This window comes from Polistes fuscatus, unplaced genomic scaffold (assembly GCF_010416935.1).
Source record: "Polistes fuscatus isolate 324 unplaced genomic scaffold, CU_Pfus_HIC Scaffold11, whole genome shotgun sequence".
NCBI classification, from domain to species: domain Eukaryota; kingdom Metazoa; phylum Arthropoda; class Insecta; order Hymenoptera; family Vespidae; genus Polistes; species Polistes fuscatus.
This window is the reverse complement of record NW_025113009.1, coordinates 5930111-5936110: the sequence shown is the minus strand read 5'-3', so window position 1 is coordinate 5936110 and position 6000 is coordinate 5930111.

Below are 6000 nucleotides of genomic sequence, written 5' to 3'. Positions count from 1 at the left end.
GATTTAAGATCTAAGAGATTAGAGAAAAAGTTATATCCTTTTCTTCCGTTTTTTCTTACGTTCTTTTTTTTCTTTCATTTTTAATTTTTCTTTTTTTCATCCCAATGCAATCTTTCTATTTCAATTCATACGTGCCATTTCGGATAAAAAATTATATTACAGTATGTTAATATTTTATATATGTGTGTATATATATATACATATTTACATATATACATGCACACACATTGACATAAATGTGCCTCATTATTCAGTGTATGTTTAAATATCGATAAATATCGGTAATGAACAACGGTGATTCTTTATTATTTCAGCTACAAGATAATCAATTGATTTTGATCATTTTTCTTTTGTATTTTTCCTATTTTTAATATATCGACACGGATATTATAAATTAATAAAAATCCATGCGTAAATCGGCATTTATTTAATATGTTTTATATGATAAACAATATTATTCTCATTAATCGTTTAAATATTGTCTCGAAAATTGTTTATAATATCTATATGAATATGTATAATATATATACATTTTCTTCGATGATAGAAATAATAATTGACTTAATGAAAATGTAAATTTCTTTCTTTTTTCTTCTCGTTCTCACTCTCTCTCTCTCTCTCTCTCTCTCTCTTTCTTTGTCTTTAATTCTCCCAATAAAAGAAAATAATCTCTCATCTTAAAATGTTTGCATTTCTCGTAGGCATGATTAAACATTTATCATATCACCCTGCGATGTAAGAATTTCATAAGCAAGAAATTCCTTACTGCCTTAATCTCAAATTATAAAATATCCTTTTTTTATTCGTAAGACCACCTGGTACATATACGCATATACTTATACGCACATTCGTGCATACATACAAACGTTTTCGTAGAACTCGATAAGTCTCCAGCTGCTTTAGGGTCACGAATAAATGAATCATAATGAAAAACTCCGGCTTGTGTATACGATCGAGATAGGCGATTGGGAAGACCTTTCGTTCAAATGCTTTTAAAAAATGTGTCGCGTTCGTACTTTTTTCTAAGGAAAAAAAAAGATAATAAAAATATAATACATTCTTTTTATCGAACAAATATCTAAAGGAAAAAAAATATTACAAAATAATATTTAAAATTATATTTGAAAAGAGAACATTATTTTGTACTCCAAAATATCATCGAAAGAGAAAGAAAATTCAAATACTTCGTATACAAATTTTTAATACATGCGGTGTGTTCGTGCATTCGATAAACGAAAACTTATCATATTTCTTTATTTCCATGGAAAACCACTTCCCCTATAAAACATAAATTTCTTATCGTAGCAACTGTCTCTTATATTATTCTATATCTTCGATATCAACCAACGGAAGTCGTTGAAGCGATTTTTTAAATATATTTCCTCCTAATATACTTCAATTTCAAAATTTTTATCTACAAGTTTTTCTAAATATAATTTTTCTTTTTTATTAATTTAGCCTGTTTTGCTTCTTAAAATCAACTGCGAACTACTACAAGATACAACTATGAACTTCTACAGGATAATGTAAGGTACGTAATGCTAGAATAAAATTAAAAAAAAATCATTCCTTAAGTTAATTAATAAAGAAAATTAATTAATTGTTACAACAAGTAAAAAATTCGTCAATTCAAACGAGTCTAGCAGGGGATTTCGAATAGGACGGTGTATCGATTTTATACATCATTCTTCTAGGCTACAATATACAATTTCTTCAATCAATTAAGGTATATCAAACAATTTAATGTTGTAATATATTGATATTTTCGATTGTTTAAACTGAAATAAAATTATTTTTAACGTTCCTGACGCAGTGATGACATCGAGGGTAAAATTTGCCTGTAATATAAGAAGAGTGCATAATTGCATTAAAGTAATTGTTAATTAGTCGATAGAAGTGTCTATTGTTGTTTAAAAGCTCGGAGTATATGTTCTTTGTACCATCCTCTTCCAAATTCGCCGTTGGACTAAATAAATCTTTAGAAGGATCATTCAACTCTCGCGATATAATAATAATATAATTTAATAAAAGTTAATGCGAAGTCTGTTATTAAACAATTACCGTATATAAAAGCAGTACATTACTATCTGACTGTTTTAAAATTATCAGCTGCATATAAAGAAGGCTCGTATGTAATACGTAAAAATTCTTTAATGCTTAAATTATAATTTTTCTTAAAAATATATTGTAAATACTTAAACTTTAACATTTCACTTAAATATGGATGACTATGTAGATGATTATTTAATTCAAACAGTGAGTAAGTAAGCTACTCGAGTGAGCCACTATAGTGGCTCATCGACCTGGACAAAATAATCGATAAAGCCAATATAGTGGCAGGCCGGCTAAGGCCTATATCGGTAATTGCAGTGCTCTACCTTTATCCATCGACCGTCGGTAACTGCCACCGTCGGTAATAGTAAATTCCTATTTATAAAACATCGACCGTTTTTAATGAGAGTTTGTACTTTAATAATATTGACCGTCAGGAACCTAAATACAAAATATTACCGACGTAGAATAAAAAGAATTTTTAAGTCTACTATTACCGACGGTGGCAGTTATCGACGGTCGATGGACAAGGGTAGAACACTACTATTATCGATATGCGCCTTAGCCGGCCTGCCACTAGAGTGGCTTTTGCGATTATTTTTTCCAGGTTGATGGCCACTATAGTGGCTCACTCGAGTAGCTTACTTGCTTACTGTTTTAATTAAATAATCGTCTTCATATAGTCATTCATATTTAAATGAAATATTAAAGTATAAGTATATATATGTACAATATATTTTTATGAAAAATTATAATTTAATTATTAAGGAATCTTTACGTAAAACATACGAACTTTCTTTATATAACGCTGATAATTTAAAAAGTGTGTGTGTCAGCTCAGAGTATTCTATTATTTTTTATGTAATTGTTTCAACAAAAAGAAATCTGTTTTAACGTTTCTGCGCATTGATGACTTCGAGGGTAAAAATTTTCGTTTAAAAGAATATAAGATTAAAATTATGTAATGTTTAAAATATGATAATAGATATAAAACATTTAAAACAATATATTACCAATTCGTAAGCAACATTCTCAATGATGTATAAAGTAATATTTTATTAATGATTCTTTAGAAAGAAAGAGTATACTATCTATCCATTGCATCTATGATTTAAAAAAGAAACTTGCAGAAAGAAAATATTATTCTAGGAGTGTAAACATGGAATAAATGAACCGAGTGCAATCACTTTTATACATAACAAATTTAATTTCAATAATTTTGAACTACTCTCTGGTATCTGTAAATACATAAAAGTTATTAAACAACATTATAAAGTAATTAGTTTCTGTATATTAAATGGATAAAAGGAACCAAGGAAAAGGGAGTAAAGAAATATGGTTTTAATTAGGGATTTAAAGAAACTAATTACAATTATAATGTTTATGGTAAGCGGTCTTTGGCTAGATTTTACTTGCAATGGAATGTATAACATATAAAATATGTTAAACATTATACTGAAAGTAAAATACCATTGCCCAGGTCTAACCACGAGGAGGTAACCGCTTCTGAAGACCCGGGATGTGCATCCTGAAGATGTCCCCATCCGAATTAAATGGAAACCAAAGAAAATGAAAGTCCCGAGAACGTTTTTTAATGAGCCCCACTCTTAGGCCCCACCCTAAGAGTTTAATTCAGAAAATCCTTACAATTATTATCAAGAATGAAGAAGATAGTTGGAATATCAAATAACAAAATGATAAAAGAGGAGTGAAACATGAATAGAATAAAAATAACATAGAACCTATGAACAAATAAAATGCATTAAAAATACATTAAAAATAAATATCACACAAAAATAAATGAATATAATTTTGTGCTTTTCCATGGTACCTGTAAAAACATAAAAGTGCACTAATAATTATTTTTATCACGCCAACATAAAACGAGGAATTCATCTGAAAAGAATTAAAGTAACATCGATGATTTTACTGAAAAGTAACACACTTTAGTATAATTGCAATATAGACACATACATAGATTACAAATTATGAATATTTTCAATTTATTAATATTGCAATCTATCTAAAATATACTAAAATAAAAATAAATGAATATAATTTTGTGCTTTTTCATAGTACCTGTAAAAACATAAAAGTGCACTAACAATTATTTTTATCACGCCAACATAAAACGAGGAATTCATCTGAAAAGAATTAAAGTAACATCGATGATTTTACTGAAAAGTAACACACTTTAGTATAATTGCAATATAGACACATACATAGATAACAAATTATGAATATTTTCAATTTAATAATATTGCAATCTAACTAAAATATAGTACGATAAAAATTAATGCATATAATTTTGTGCTGTTCCATGGTACCTGTAAAAATAATTATGTCATACCATCTTTTACCATAACTCAGTCCTCTTTTGATTCATTTCTTCTTTCTCTTGGACGTAGTGTTAAATTATCTCCATAAACTATCCTGCCAAAGAATGTTTAAAAAAGGATCGTTTGGTGTGGGTGGAATTTTAGGTAAGGACATGATTCTATCTTTGGAGGTAAGATAGAATCAAGGCTCGCGTGGGCAGGGTCGCATCCCTGAAGTAGATTCCTCCTTAACAAATGGCGCCCTTTGTGAAGGAGAAATCCACTCGCTACCCATTGAAGGGTGACTAAAAAAATATGAAGACGAAACTAAAGACGCACCTTAAAAAGAAAAGATTATGCTGAGTCGTTAACATATTAAAGTACTTCATTTATTCGTAGACATAATTATTAAACACGTAAACGTAATATTAAAAAACATTATAAGGTAATTAGTTTCTGTATATTAAATGGATAAAAGGAACCAAGGAAAAGGGAGTAAAGAAATATGGTTTTAATTAGAGATTTAAAGAAACTAATTACAATTATAGTGTTTATGGTAAGCGGTCTTTGGCTAGATTTTACTTGCAATGGAATGTATAACATATAAAATATGTTAAACATTATACTGAAAGTAAAATACCATTGCCCAGGTCTAACCACGAGGAGGTAACCGCTTCTGAAGACCCGGGATGTGCATCCTGAAGATGTCCCCATCCGAATTAAATGGAAACCAAAGAAAATGAAAGTCCCGAGAACGTTTTTTAATGAGCCCCACTCTTAGGCCCCATCCTAAGAGTTATATTCGGAAAATCCTTACAATTACTATCGAGATTGAAGAAAAAAGTGGAATACCAAATACCAAAATTAATAACGATGAGTGCATCTTAATAAAATTGTAGTACCATCGGTGATTTTATTGAAAAGTAACACCCCGTATTATAATTTTCAACATATACACACATACGGGGATTAAAAGTTACGAATATTTTATATTTAATAATTCCCAATCCACCTAAAGTATAATCTGCACTGATCCATGGTATCTGTAAAAACATGAAAGTTGCAATATTAATGTAATAAATATATTAAAATATTACCGTTTACCATAATTCAGTCGACTTTTAGTCCCCCTTTCACATAATTCATCCTGCCAATAAAATATTAAGAAAAGGATCGTTTGGTGTGGGTGGAATTTTAGGTAAGGACATGATTCTATCCTTGGGAGTAAGATAGAATCAAGGCTCGCGTGGGCAGGGTCGCATCCCTGAAGTAGACCTTTCTTCGGAAAGAAAGAATCTACCCACTACCCATTAAAAAAAATACTGGAAACGAACCTAAAAAAGAAAACAGAAAGATTAGTTTAGATTTGCGAAGAACCAATGAATGCATCGAAAGCATATTCCTTTTCTAGATCAAAATCCAATACGTTCAAATGCATTGGAATTAATCACATCCTGAAACAAAATATAAGCGAAAATTAATTAAATATATAATATAATAATTGAATAAATCTTAATACCTAAAACAATAAAAGAGACATTAAAAAACATTATAAGATAATTAGTTTCTACGAATGAAATGAAGAATGAAAAGTGGGGAAATTGTGTGTAATAGGAAATTAGAAAATGAT